This window comes from Terrapene carolina, unplaced genomic scaffold (assembly GCF_002925995.2).
Source record: "Terrapene carolina triunguis isolate 2854851 unplaced genomic scaffold, T_m_triunguis-2.0 Scaffold95, whole genome shotgun sequence".
NCBI classification, from domain to species: domain Eukaryota; kingdom Metazoa; phylum Chordata; order Testudines; family Emydidae; genus Terrapene; species Terrapene triunguis.
Window position 1 is genome coordinate 3328315 of NW_020664446.1, and position 15320 is coordinate 3343634.

General features: G+C 59.3%; 1 protein-coding gene across 3 annotated transcripts in view; it reads right to left on the minus strand.

Moving 5' to 3' along the window:
* The window catches only part of LZTS2 (leucine zipper tumor suppressor 2), a 41411-nt gene that overhangs the window by 11005 nt on the left and 15086 nt on the right, over positions 1-15320 (minus strand). Inside the window, exon 1 of one of the 3 annotated variants that reach the window (XM_026651118.2) lies at positions 3033-3104. The exons of 1 other annotated variant lie outside the window; for it this stretch is intronic. The gene's annotated coding sequence lies outside the window, so the exon portion shown is untranslated. Of the gene's footprint in view, positions 1-2962; positions 3105-15320 lie in introns of those variants that run through there. One more of the 3 variants, XM_026651119.2, reaches the window with a different exon arrangement.

The window sequence follows — 15320 nt, forward strand, 5'->3', positions numbered from 1 at the left end:
CTGTCAGTGCCCCTCACTCCCGACCCACAGACCCCTGCTAGCCCAGCTCTGCCGGTGCCCCTCACTCCCGACCCGCAGCGCCCTGCTAGCCCAGCCCTGGGGTCCCACCCCCGCTCTGCCGGTGCCCCTCACTCCCGACCCACAGCCCCCTGCTAGCTCAGCCCTGCCCCCTCCCAGCTCTGCCGGTGCCCCTCAAACCCGACCCGCAGCCCCCTGCCAGCCCTGCCCTGGGCTCCCCTCCACCCTCCAGCTCTACCGGTGCCCCTCAATCCCAACCCGCAGCCCCCTGGGCCTCTCTTGCGCAGAGGTGACCATGGTGCCTGCCAGGTGGTAGCTGGGAAGGGCACAGTCGGCAGGTGAGTTACTAGCAGAGACCCACCAAGCTCACTGCACGTGTGAGCTCGCCGGGGTCTGGGGCCAGGCCTGCTGAGGGGCCGAGTGCAGAGCCGCTCGCTGGACTCTCTGCCCTGCGGGCTGGACTGCCCGAGACACGGGAGCCAAGGCCGGGATCCGGCCCAGAGCTTCCCAAGCCAGGCTCCGAACCGTGCAGACACCTCGGCCCCCCAGGCCCTGAGCCTCCCCCAGGAGCACGTGGGCTGGTGGGAGGCTGCATCCAGCCGCGGAGCAGCCTGTTCCCCCCCCACCCCAGCCCACGTGCCCCTCCCCTGCGCGGCCTATTTCCCCAGGCTAGGAGGACAAAGCCCAGTGCGTTCCAGGCGCAGGCTCGGCTGCTGCTTCTCTGCACGAGGAGTCCCCGGGGGGCCACGGGGGGGGGGCGCCCAGGCCAGGGGGGGGGGGGGTTAGTCAGGCCATGCTCCTCAAGAGCCTCCCCCCCAGCATCCCTTGGCCTACCAGGAGATCAAGGCCTGGGAAGAAAGTCACAAGGGCGCTAAGCCCAAGCACGGGCGGTGGGGGGGGAGACGGGGGCGGGGAGGGGCTCCCCAATCAGCAGAGCCCAGCAGGGCCAGTCCCCTGGGTCCCCAACACATCTGACCCCCAACCACTGCCCTTCTGCACCTAGGGAGCCCTGCAGAGCTGCCCCCCCCCCCATGGAGCCCGTCAGTGGGGAGGGGGCCTGGCACCAGTGCTCCAGTCATTGCCGCCCCCATGGGCACCCCGCACTGCAGGGCAGGTGGATAGCCCAGCCCAGCCCAGCCCAGCCAGCTTCTCAGGGGATGGCCCAGGAGCCATGTCCCCATCACAGGGCCCCCCACAACCCAGCCAGACCTATCGATGCCGAGTTCACCCCCCACAACCTGGCCACCACCGCTGACCCCCAGACATCAGTAACGGGAGCTGGGGGTTCTGGCGGTACCCCACCTCCCAAACTCAGCCTCTCCCATGCTACCCCCTTGCCATGGCTTTGGTCAGCCTGGGTCTCTGCGGCCCAACTGACCGGGCTCCTCCCCCCCGGGCTCAGGCCCTGCCCATCACTGGGGTCAGCCCCCGGCCCAGCCTGAGCCCCGCACCTGGAGCCTCATTTGGGTCTCCCCCAGCTCCCAGGCCCCTGCTCCGCTTGGAGCCGCCCGGCCCAGCGAGGGGCCCAGAGTGGGACCAGGCTGCGCAGGCCAGGGGCAGAGAGCGAGAGACTATGGGCCCTTCCCTCTGGGGCCAGTGGGTAACCCCGTCGGATCCACCCCAACCAGCCGGGTGCCGGGACCAGCGCCCTCCCCCTGCGGGCGTGGGGGGCTCCACGGCCGGCCGGCGTTCCCAGCGGGCCCCAGGGAACTCAGAGGAGCCTCTGGCACGTAGCCCCCACTTGCCACTCGGTGCCGGCAGCTTTCCCAGGCCTGGCACGTGGCGCGAGGCCAGGCTGCGTCAGGAGACCCACGCGGGCGGCTCCAGGGGGCTGCGCCAGGCCAGGGAAGCCAACTTGCCACGCAGTTATGCGGGGGGGGTGTGCCCCAGCCCCACTGGGAGCCCCGCAGAGCATGACTGCCCACCCCAGGACAGAGACAGGCACACAGGCCTGCCCCTGGGCCGGGCTCCCCACAGCCACCGGGCGCCAACTCCACAGATAAACAGCGTCCAATAGCACACTGCCATCCCGGGCAATCCGGTGCCCGCACCACGCACGGACCAGCCTCGCACCTCCAGCCCCCCGTGCCCCCCCCCGCGCACGGCCCAGCCCCGCCCCCCCCGCCCCCCTTGTCCCCCACCGCACATGGATCAGCCTCGCACCTCCAGCCCCCCGTGCCCCCCACCACGCACGGACCAGCCTCGCACCTCCAGCCCCCTGTACCCCACACCGCGCACGGACCAGCCTCGCACCTCCAGCCCCCCCGTGCCCCATACCCCCCCCCCCATGGAGCAGACTAGCACCTCCACCCCGTCACCCCAGGGCCCCCCACCATGCACGGACCAGACCAGCACCTCCAACCCCCTCGCCCCCCGCTCTCCACAGGCCAGCCCGGCGGCTCGTGGTCCCACGGGGCGCCCCAGCCCGGCATTAAGGCGGGACTCCCGCAGCCCAGCACCCCCGCAAGGGGCCCCGCGCGGGTGCAATGGGGCAGCCGGCGCCGGGGAAAGGGGGCTGGGGGCTGAGGACCGCGGGGGGGGGGCTGGGGGCAGGAGGAGGAGGGAGTAGAGGTGGCGGGGGAGGGCTGGGGGGAGGGGGGGGCAGAGGACGTGGGGGGCTGGGGGCAAGAGGGGGGCAGAGGTGGCGGGGGGGCTGGGGGCAGGAGGAGGGGGGCAGAGGACGTGGGGGGCTGGTGGCAAGAGGGGGGCAGAGGAGGAGGACGAGGGGGCAGAGGAGGGGGGCAGAGGTGGCGGGGGGGCAGGAGGAGGGGGGGCAGAGGACGTGGGGGGGCTGGGGGCAGGAGGGGGGCAGAGGAGGAGGACGGGGGGGCAGAGAAGGGGGGCAGAGGTGGCGGGGGGGCTGGGGGCAGAGGAGGGGGGCTGAGGACGCGGGGGGGGGGGGCAGGGCCCGGCTCCCGGCCCCTTGGCGCTCAGGCCGCCCCACCTGCTGCTCCCCGCGCCCCAGCGGGTCCCGCGGCGGGATCGGGGCCGGCATCGGTCCCCCCCGCACCCACCTTCGCCGGCCGCCTCCATGTCGCGACGCCGGGCGGCCCCGCAGCCCCGCCCGCTCGGCTCCCCTGGCTCGGCCCGGCCCGGCCGCCGGCTGGACTCGGCCCCGCCCCCAGACCGGCCATGCCCCGCCCCCGGACCAGCTCGGCCCCGCCCTCTGCCCGGACCGGTCCCTCCCCCACCCCGCGCTCGGCCCCGCCTCCTGCCCGGATAGGCCCCGCCCCCTGCCCAGACCGGTCCCTCCCTCACCCGGCCCCACCCCCATCCGCGCTCAGCCCCGCCCCCTGCACCCCACAACACTCTGCCATACCCCCACTGCCCCATAAACACCTCCACGGTCCCACACCCTCCGCTGCACTCGCTGTCCCCGGCTCTCACAGCCCTGGATGGATTTCTCCTCCCAACACCCTCTAGGAGGCAGGGCAGGGCTATTGTCCCCATGGTACAGATAGGGAAACTGAGGCTAAGCGACTTGCCCAAGGACACGCACAAAGCACCTCACACACTTGGAGCTCCACTGGGAGCCTCCCCATCCCTAGCCCACTGCCATGCCCTCTGGCTGAGAACGACCACACTCATGTCACCCCACGGGGCAGCACCAAGGGGGAGGGGAAACCCCAGTGCATGTCACACAGCACCCCCCTCAAAGCAGGCTCCTGGGGCACACAGCACGGGTTCGGGGGGAAAGGGGGAGTCACTGCAACCCCAGGAACACCCAGCGCCAGGCAAGACGGGTGCTGTCAGGCACCCATGGGCTGAGCCTGCACCCCTCAAGGAGGAGAGGCAGTGTAGCCTAGCGGTTAGAGTTCTGGGATGGGACGTCAGGATTTTATTTGTGCCTTTCACAAGACCCAACTAGAGCTGGCTTTTCCGGGGTGCTGGGCACCTCCCATGCCAGCTGGAATCAGTGGGACCTACAGGTGTCAGCCAGGCATCCAGAAATCAGAGGCACTGTTGAAAATTTTGGCCTTAGACTCTTTATGCTTCTGGTCCCTGTCTGTGCACTAGGGGCAAAGGGCCCAGCACCCCCTGGGGAGCACAGTCTGAGCCGGGGGCTTCGTGGCAGGGTCGGGTCAGATGAGACAGTCGCTAGAATCTCACTCCTCAGGAAATCTGAATAGTTCCATGGCTGATCATGGGCTGCTGGGTGGGAAGTCCGAGGAAAATCCCTGTACAGGTTTGTGAGTTACTAGAGATTGTGCACCACTTAGATGTAAGGTGGTATAGGACTGGCTTTTTGAAATGTGTCTGTACAGCCCCTAGCACAATGGGACCCGACGTGAGCACCTACGCGCTGTGATAATACACACAGTACATGAGAATGACAAGCAAGAGAGACGATTAGACAATGGCTGTGCGGTTTAAGACTGACTTTTTTCCCCCAGGAGCTCGAAAACAGCTGGGAAACCCCCCGAGGGTGGACGTGTGAACAACCCAGCTACCACTACGCTAAAAACCACTCGGGAAGAGATTGAATTTTGCTGTTGAAAATGGAAATGTCACAAGATGAAGAAGGAAGCCAGGCTAAAGACCGACATCGACTTCCTGAGCAAATGCAAGAAACAAAACATCATGCCCAGAGGACTCGCCCATTACCGCCCTCTGATCACTACGCACAACTCCAGATACGGTGAACAGCTCTGCAGACAGACTTCAGAGACACTGGGGAACCATCTCCTGCACCCCACGTGCTCCAGAAGGGACCATCTCAAAGTCGAAATCATCCCTTGCTCCCACACACTGCAAGAGAAAAAATCCAGAAACCTACCTGGAGATCATGCAGGACACAGCCACCCAACCCAAAAACAAGGCGTGTCACCGACTCCAACAACCCCCCACCCAACCTCCGAGAGAAACCACGGCACCGGGACCCATCCCATGGCCACCACACGACACGCCAACATCGTCAACCTATCAAGACAGCCCCTGACTGGAACTATGTGCACGCTTCAAGGGACTGAACCAACCTGATACCATCCTAACGTGCGGAGAACCACAAGAATTCTTCCGCCAACTCCGCCTCCAAGAATTCTTTCACCTCCCTGCCCACAGTCAGCCACCAACTGGACACCCCCAGCAGGCGAAACCACACACTGGATCGTTACCTCGATTGCTTCAGGGGGAAAAAAACTCCACTGTGAAATCCGTAACAAACATCACGGCCCCTGCTTCGGCCTGGGCGACGTTGCAAAGTTAGATCGACATCAGCAGCCTTGCCTGGATCTGGGTACCTGTATCAACCCTCAAAGTCCTCCAGCAGCTGTCCCACAATACCTGACACTGACCGCTCTGGTCACAGTTGGGAACTCCACTGCTCAGGGGTCACAGAGACCGGAAGTGCCCCCTCCCCTCCCTCCTTTAAAACCCCACACATTTTTGAAATGCCTTTTCCTGATCGCCCAGCGTGCTCTCCACTGTGTGCAACTGCCCAGCTGGCTGGGCCGGCTCCACGCTCCAGTCACACTCTGGCACGGAGCAGACAGGAGATACTGGATATCAGAAGGCCAGGGAGGCGAATACTCGATCCACAGCAGAGCCACAGACCTGCCGCTTTTACGAAGAGCTGCGTGCCATACTTGGTGGAGACCCCATCACATCCCGCAGAGCGCCAGGGATACCTCCAAGGTGCATGAGTCACAGACCTCTGGCATGAACAGCGAGGACGAAAATAGGTGACATGAGCCCAGGGGATCCAGCTATGCCACGAGCCAGCACCTCTTTGAGACTCCCCCACAATCCAGTCAGTCTTGGCAGCGAGCAGGGGTGAGCCCGATAAGGGGAAGGCACCTTGGGTAAGTGTGTAAATGTATTTCCCATCACATTAATTTAGTCGCACTACAAGAGGCACTGGTACAACAAAAAGAGGTAAAGTTATCCGCTTTTCGTTCCCCTAGACAGCTAAGCGGGGGTGGGGCAGCAGTTTGTTTATATACACAGGGATGTCCTTTTAGTCCTCCTGAGAGATCTTGATAAAACTTTCAGGGAGGTTCTCTGCAATCCTCTCCCAAAGGTTTCTAGGGAGGGCAGCTTTATTTCTTCCTCCACGGTAGGACACTTTCTCATGCCAATCAGTGATAACTTTAGCAGGCACCATTGCAGGAAACAAGTTAACGGCATATGGGCCTGGACAGCTTAAGGTCGCCAGCAGCAGCGGTGCTCTCTGTGCCCTCGTTCCCCTTGAGTGATATATCGGCTAAAATCACCATCACCTGTGGAAAACAGGGCCAGTATCCAGTGCCATTGCCCGACACTCTTCACGTCTTGCAACCGAGCAATTCCCCCCTCATTCCCCTCGCCTCTGGTGGACCATACTCACCGTGGCCAGTACCGCGAGTGGTGCTGGGCACAAGCCCTCCGAAGCAGAAGCGTCAATAAGCAGGTCTTGTTTAGAACTTTAGAGGAGCAAGAGAAAGCAGTTCTGAACCCTAACTTTCGCTTTCCCTTGTGACTCTAGTGATAATGGGATCTCTGGGTGTTTTATCTATAGCTGCTGCCACTGCAGCCTTGAGTGGTTCCCGCTCCACCCCCATGGAACACCTGAGCCAGACGAGGAGAAGAAAGAAGAGGACTTGAGGTGACACGTTAAGTGAGATCCTACAAGCCGGTGCTGCATCAGACCACGAACAAAGGGCAGGAGGGTGAATATTGCAGACAGCCCGGGGAAGGAATTAGTGGACAGAAGAATGGCCCAGGAGTCCCAGCAGGACAAGGACCAGGACACAATGGGGCTTCTCCACCAGCAAACGCAGATGCTGCGGACTCTTGGGACCTCCAGATTCAACAATCCTGGGCTCGACTCCCATTGCAGTCCCTACACCCCCGCCGCCCCACGCAGCATTCCATATGGCCTCAGGGCCCACACGCCTACCCCTACCAACACACACTAAGAGAAAGCGCAGACAGACACAGCTTGACCTACACTGACCTGTGACAGCCATGGTTGCTGTATGTGTAGATTAAATGGACATGAATGTTCTTTCCCCTTGTTAACTTCCATTTCCTTACTTTATTACTTTTTTATGTATTTGTTTGTAAATTGCACAGATTTTTCTATGCCCCAGTTTTGTTACCCAAAATTCTATTGTTTGGAAACTATTTCATCTTTATTCATTCCCAACGTATGCCGCAAAGAGCAATGAAAGCACCCACTTCAGTACTGGTTACTGTGCAGTGTGACAACTAGAGTATTAGTGACATTAATAATCATAAATGTATAGCAAGTACAACAAAATTATGCAATGCATTGACAGTGTTATATTCATACATGTACACCAAGCACCACACAATTCTTAACAGGCCCCAAAACAGCAGGGCCAGGTAGAGCAGAGTCCATCACAATGCATTACTGTGGCTCACTGTTAAAGTGCTCTTGAAACCCTCCCTGAACTGTATCACTCAGTGTTGAGCTCTTCTAATAGCCCTTACGTCTGACTGTTCAAACTCAGCCAATAGCCGCTCTGCCCCTTCCCTACACCCCAGGGGCAAGTTTTCCCCCTTTGCTTCACAGACATTATGCAGGTCACAGCAAGCAGCTATAACCATTGGGAGTTTTTTTCACTGAGATCCAATCTTGTGCGTATACAACGCCAGCGTCCCTTCAACCTACCAAAAGCACATTCAGCTGTCATTCTGCACCTGCTGAGCTGGTAGCTGAATCTTTCCTCAATGCTGTTGAGGTGGCCAGTATGAGGTTCCATGAGCCAGGGGAGAAAGGGGTTGACTGGGTCCCCCAGGACCATTATTGGCAGTTCAATATCGCCAATGGTAATCCGCCGGTCAGGACGGAAGGTCTCTGCTTGTAGCATTCTGAACTGTCCTGTGTTCTTAAAGATAAGAGCGTCATGCACCCTCCCTGACCAGCCAATGTTCATGTCAGTGAAGCGTCCCTGGTGATCCACCAGCGCCTACACAACCATGGAAAAGTCACCCTTTCTGTTGACATACTCTGTGCAAGGTGGACTAGTTCTAAAATAGGCATGTGAATGCCATCTATTGATCCACAGCAATTCAGGAACCCCATTGCTGCAAATCCATCCACTATGTCCCACATGTTGCTGAGACTCTCAGTCTGGCATAACAGGTGGTGATTAATGGCCCCATGTGCTTGCATGACAATGGCCCCCATAGTGGATTTTCCAACTCCAAAATGATTCCCACTGACCGGTAGCAATCCAACGTTGCAAGTTTCCACAGTACGATTGCCCCTTGATTCTCCACTGTCAGTACAGCTCTTGTTCCGATGTCCCTGTGCTGGAGGGCTGAAGCAAACTTGGGACACAGATCCAGGAACGTAGCCTCCCACATCCAGAAGTTCTGCGGCCGCCGTTCATCATCACAAACCTACATTACGATGCAATCCCAGTCAGGGCTCGTTTCTCAGGCCTAGAAGTGGTGGCCCACCATGTGCTGCTGATCTGTGAATGCCTTCAACAACCTTGAATTGGTTCTCGGTCTGTCCCCCAGCAATCTGTTCTCCAAGCAATCATCATGTTCCGCGCTGATTCCGTTCTTCTTGCGGCTCTGCACATACCAGAGGATTGTGTGTCCTGTGCTTGCAATGCTCATGACAATAATGCAGAGCTGTGCAGGTTCCGTGCTTCTGTCAGAGATGGCGGATACGAGGCGGGACGCGCGGGTTCATGGGATTTTTTTAAAAGGTTTCACAAATGATGGGATGTAGAAAATTGCATGCTGGGAAGTTGTCCCCTTGCTCCCAGTCACCCCTGAGCAACTGCTTTCTGCCCCATCATGCATTGCCAAAACTTCCCGAGAGACAGTGCGCTGGAGGGTGGTACGTTGCATCCTGGGCTACCCACCCATGGTGCACCACACTGAGCCAAGGATGTGCAGGCACAAGCGATAGACTAACTGCGGCCGCTCTGGGCTGATGTAACTTGCGCCGGCAAAGGCGTGTCGTGTAGACACGGCGTTTCGCTCTGCTGCCGAGAGGACAGCGACATTGTCCTGAAATCCAACCACCAGCTAGTGATCCAACCAGCGGGCAAAGGGGGCGCTATTGCAGTCCTTAATTACAATGACTACAGCATCAGTGCTGCGAACATCTGCAATGTCCCTTGTATATCTGGTAGCTGAATATTGTCCGGATGCAGCCGCCCATGACTTGTGGACACCCAGCTGAATACAGTGATGCGGCGCATCACGGGAACCCTTCAGTCAACTCCAACACTGCTCTGTCTAACTGCTCCCCCGCCGGCAGGCCAAACGCTGCGATGCTCCACGAAGCTCAGCGAATCCAGGAAAACAGATGTTTCCTATCCACCAAGACCTCAACAAACCCCCCCCCCCCCCCCACCATCTTAAGTCCCGCAAGCCTTTCTGGGAACATTCGTTTAGCCTCATGCAATCAGGCTACGATCAGAAGGAGGCTTGCAAAGCAGATTGGGCTAAACAAGACTTTAAAAATAAGCACCTTGTGCCGGATCCCACGCAGGAGGTTCCTGGGTTTCACCTTCCACGGTCATCTTGGGCAACTCTGAATCGAATCCGAACCAACCATGGTAGATGCGGGCATCTGACGCACAAATGGAAAGTCAAGGACTCCCCGGCCTCCACGTGTGGGTCCCCACGACAGACCATCCAACATCTCACCACCCACTGCCCAATGTATAAATATGAAGGAGGCGTCACTGCAATAAATTCTGCCACTCCTGCTGTAGCCGCCTGGCTCAACCAGCTTCAGGTGAAATTGCAGTTGCTGCTCTACACCAGCCATATGGAAGAAGAAGAAGAAGATGACTACATCAACGAGGCCAACAGACAACTCTCTGACACCACCCACTGTGAAGAACTCAAAGACCTCACACCCAGGGGTTTAACGATACCATCAAATCTTCCCCAAACAACTCCAAGAAACACTTTAAAAGCCTACCCCCCACAAGCCCACATCAAAGGGGCCTTCTACGTGCTTCCCAAGATACACAAACAAGGGAACCCAACAGACCAATCATATCGGGGCGCAGCACTCTGACTGAAGGAGTATCGGGACTCACAGAAACCAGCCTCAAACCACTCACCGCACAAAGGGGCAGCGTCCTCCAGCACGGCTGATTTCCTCCAGAAACTCCGCACCATTAACAACGGCCCTCAGAACCCCATCCTCACCACCATGGGTGTCACCTCTCTATACACCAACATCCCTCACCAGGATGGCATCGCCGCCTGCCTCACGTATCTAAAAGATCACGCGCAACGCTCAGAAATCCACCCGAAACACAATGCCAAACCCATCCATTTCATCCTCAGCCACAGCAGCTTCACATTCAACAACAAACACGTTGTCCAAACCGTGGGAACAGCCCTGGGTACAAGGACGGCTCCCCAATGTGCTGACCTCTCCATGGGCCACCTTGAGGAAGAATTTCTGGACAAATGCACCACGAAACCAATGATAAACCTGAGGGACATCAATGGTATTTTCATCCTCTGGACAGACCTGAACTGCCTCGTAGATTTCCACCACAACTTCAACCACCACCATCCATTAAACTCTCTCTAGAATACTCCCATACCAGCATCAACTTCCATCACAGTCAGCTTCAGCAATGGAACCCTACAGACAACTATATACAAAAAGCCCACGGATTGGCACACCTCCCTTCCCAGGTCCAGTAACCACCCCAAACACACCAAAACATCAGTTATCTACAGCCAGGCCATGCTTGGAGGAGAAAGTCGAGGATATACACCTTAACACACTTAAACCACCTTAAAGGACACTCCACCAGACATTCCATCATGGAATGGGCCACCCAAATACCCCAGGAAAACCTCCTTCAATACAGAAAAAAACCAAAACCCACTGACCGCACACCCCTAGTTGTCACCTACCACCCCACACTGGAACCCCTATGGGTATTATTAAACATTTACAACCCATATTTGATGAGGGCCCCATCCTGAAAGAAATCTTTTCTGAACCCCTTCTTCTGGCCTTCATAAGTGCAGTGTGCAGCGGCAGTCAAAAAAGCAAACAGGCTGTTAGGAATCATTAAAAAGGGGATAGAGAATAAGACGGAGAATATCTTATTGCCCTTATATAAATCCATGGTACGCCCACATCTTGAATACTGCGTACAGATGTGGTCTCCTCATCTCAAAAAAGATATACTGGCATTAGAAAAGATTCAGAGAAGGGCAACTAAAATGATTAGGGGTTTGGAACGGGTCCCATATGAAGAGAGATTAAAGAGGCTAGGACTTTTCAGCTTGGAAAAAGAGGAGACTAAGGGGGGATATGATAGAGGTATATAAAATCATAAGTAGTGTGGAGAAAGTGAATAAGGAATATAATATATATTCCCATAATATAAGAACTAGGGGCCACCAAATGAAATTAATGGGCAGCAGGTTTAAAACAAATACAAGGAAGTTCTTCTTCACACAGCGTACAGTCAACTTGTGGAACTCCTTGCCTGAGGAGGTTGTGAAGGCTAGGACTAACAGGGTTTAAAAGAGAACTAGATAAATTCTTGGAGGTTAAGTCCATTAATGGCTATTAGCCAGGATGGGTAAGGAAGGGTGTCCCTAGCCTCTGTTTGCCAGAGGGTGGTGATGGACGGCAGGAGAGAGATCACTTGATCATTACCTGTTAGGTTCACTCCCTCTGGGGCACCTGGCATTGGCCACTGTTGGAAGACAGGATACTGGGCTGGATGGACCTTTGGTCTGACCCAGTCTGGCCGTTCTTATGTTCTTATGTTTACACCTTTCAAGATCCAGGGGTCCCACACACGCCTATCACAACATGTGGCATATTTCATCCAGTGCATCAAATACCCCAATACCAACTATGTGGGTGAAACCAATCACGATGCCCTCGAATGAGCTCACCCAGGAAAACGATCAAACCCAAAACCACCATATCACCGGTGGTTCACAAAGAGATCGCTCCCTAGCTGACCTCTCGCTCCTCATCCTCAAAGGAAACCTGCACGATACCTTCCAAAGACAAACCTGGGCGCTTAAATTCTTATCTCTGCTAGACCCTCAACACCACGCACTTGACAAACTCATTGCAGGACTGGGGCCTTCCCGACCAGAAAGCCCCCTTTCAGAGTGCATGGCGGGCATCTGCCCATTGAGACATCGCCACCCAGCAAGGGCTGCTGCTCGATCAATCTGCAGGGGGAGGGGTCCATTTCTCTTTGAAGTGCCAACAGCAAAATCCTCCAAAAGACCAAACCATAGTGGCCCACTGGCATACGCACAGCCGCTGACGACCTGCGCTCCCTCGCCGGTGGGAGTGCTCCAGGGCTCCCATGCCGGCCCAGCCCCCTCCGCGGGGCTCTCTCTAGCCACCAAAGCAATTCGTCGCACGAAGCCGGGATAACGCCAGGGCAGCGGTACCCGCAGAGCTGGGAAAGCAAAGGGAGCATGAAGGTCACAGCTCGGAGTCACACCCGCTCGAGCATGCTGCACACGGAGACGCTTCCATGCCCTGGCTCGGGGGAAGCCCTCACCCTTTGTGTCTGGACCACGCAGGCGAGGAGGTCCCTATTGGCGCCAAAGGGGTGAGCTGTCTTTGGGTCAGGGGCAACGTCTTTTATTGGATCAACAGCTGGTGGTGGAGGGGACACGCTTTCAAGCTCCACAGAGCCCTTCTTCAGGTCTGGGGAAGGTCACCAGAGAGCTCAGAGCTCACCCACCGCAACAGACCTCCTGGGACAGAGGAAACTGACCAGACACGAGGGTTGACTTCTTTAAAGCCCACGAGAGGGATCTAGACCCAGCCCCACTGAAATCAGCAAAACTGGGGTCTCTTGTCGACGTTCCACATCGATTTAAAGTCAAACCCGGGCAGCTCCGCGGACAAGACCAAACTCTCCTCCTCGGCTTCGAAAATGGCTGAGCGAGGCACAAAACGCAAAGAGAAAAGTTGTTCTTTCTCCAGTCGCTCTATTTATTCCGCAGAGTCATAACAGCCAAGAGGCGCCTCCCCCGGCATTCCCTGCCCACACACTGCAAAACGATCAACGGAGCCAACAGCAGCTCCCAGCGCGGGAGAATCTGAGAAACCAGGCAGCCCCAAACCCTCCAAATTCCCCATTTTCCTCTCCCCGCCCCAACCACTCGCTTCTCCGACGCCCTCCTCCGCAGAGGTGCCTTGCTGCGGGCGCGGCAGATTGGCAGATTTGGACTATTTCAGGCAGGAAGGAGCTGGTTGGGGTGTCTGAGCAATGCCGCCCTCTCCTGGATGGAATCGGAACTGATCCAGTGTGTCATAGGCCCTGTACTGCTGACACCTCAGGGGGATTCTCCTTTCGCTCGAATGGATCAGCAGGATGCCAGCCCTATCCCTGGCCGTGATGCCCAGCACAGGGAGATTATAATGTTATTCCGGCTGCTCTTCGCCTGCCTGCCAGAGCCCTACACCCTGCCTGGCAAGGGACCCTCCCAGGACTCAGCAGCTCTCCAGAGCCCAGACCACAGTCCCAGACCAACAGCCTGGCCAGACGGGCCCCCCTCAGCCGGCGAGGCTAGCAGGGGCTGCGGGTCGGGAGTGAGGAGCGCTAGCTCTCTTTTGCTCTCTCGGCTCTGATCAGGTGTGCGTGCAGCCTGGCTGCTTGGACCCCGGCCCCTGCACTGGAGCTCAGGGGGGCAGTGACCTGTGCCTCCTGCCCCCACACCCCCAGGAGATGCCCCATGACCCGGCTGCCCCGACACACAGCGGAGCTGGGTGGGAATCGGCCCTGACAGCGTGGCCAGCTCCCACCTGGCTGGCCCCACTCACAGGCAGGGCTGGGGACCCTGCTCACACCCCAGCCCCTTCCCTGAGAGCCACCAGGCCTGGGCCAGGGAGCCCCCCGGGTGCAGGAGAGGAGTGGGGCTGTTAATGGGGCGGGACGACCAGTGGGGGCAGTGGCGGGGGGCCGGGTCAATGGGGGATGGATGCTCCGGTGCAGGAGTGAAGGGGGGGGCGTAGGCTGGCACTGGGACTGAGGGGCGGGGGATTTCACAACCCCCCCCCCCCCCCCCCCCGCCCCCGGCCCCGACCCCCCCCCCCCCGGGCACCCCCCCCCCCCCCCCCTCAGCCCACGCCATGAGCCAGTCGTGTGACACGTGCCAGCCGAGGGGTCAGACCACCGCCCCCCCCACTCGGCTGCCTGCTCTCACGCTGCACAGCGGCTGCAAAGTGCCCACAGCCAGGGATGCAGCTGGCACGGGTCTGGCAGCACAGAGCCCGGCGCCTCGCTGCCACCTCCAATCAATCCACCCACGCGCAGGGAGAGGAGCCACACGGGTCAGAGGCACATGGGACATGCAGGTCACCCCCAGCACCCCTCCACCAGGGCCTCCAGCCCCCACCACCCCACCAGCACCCCCAGTGCCCCCCACCAGGGCCCCCAGCCCCACCACCCCGTCAGCACCCCCAGTGCCCCCCAACCAGGGCCCCCAGCCCCACCACCCCACCAGCACCCCCAGTGTCCCCCACATCAGGGACCCCAGCCCCCACTGCCACCAGCACCCCCAGTGCCCCCCATCAGGCTCCAAGCCCCTGCCAGCACCCCAAATACCCCCCCACCAGGGTCCCCAGACCCCACCACCCTGCCAGCACCCCAGTGCCCCCGCCAGCACCTCCAAACCGCTGCCACCCTGCCAGTATCCCCCCACCAGGTCCTCTGCGCCTGCCACCCTGCTAGCACCCCAGGGTGGACCCCAGCGTCTCCCCTCCCAGACAGACGGACGTCCCTGTGCCCCTGGGATTCCCACTCAGCCCCAGCTGCTCGGCTCCCAGGGCTGCGCATGGCGCTGTGGCACCGTCCAGCAGGGGGCAGCGCTGCTCATCCACCCCCACCCCACAGAATTCCTCCGGCCAGTGTTAACCCCGTGTGGGCCGGGCCCAGACGCTCCGACTGCTTAACCTGGCCCTGGAGCCACATGGGACCGGGGCACCGGGCGGGGGAGGCCCCTTCCCATCCCAAAGAGCCTGGACCAGAGGCACCGGCGCCGTCGGAACCTCAGGGGAACCGGGTCAGGGGATCACTGGGGCTGGGGCCAACGGACCAGCCCCCGCTGGCCGCTCTGCAATGGGACAGCCCTGGGGCCAGGCTGCAGCCCCAGACCGCACCCCCACAGCTGCAGCCCCGACTCACCCACCCCGGCCAGCTCGGATCGGCCTCCTGCGAGGGGGGAGGGCAGAAAATCACCCAGGGAGGGGGCAACACAGGGATCCTGGCCCTGGGGCAGCAGGGTGGGGAAGGGGCCCAGCCCAGCACACGGCAGGGGGGTGAAGGTGGGGGGTGTGGGGATCCCCCTTGTCCATCAGCCCACCC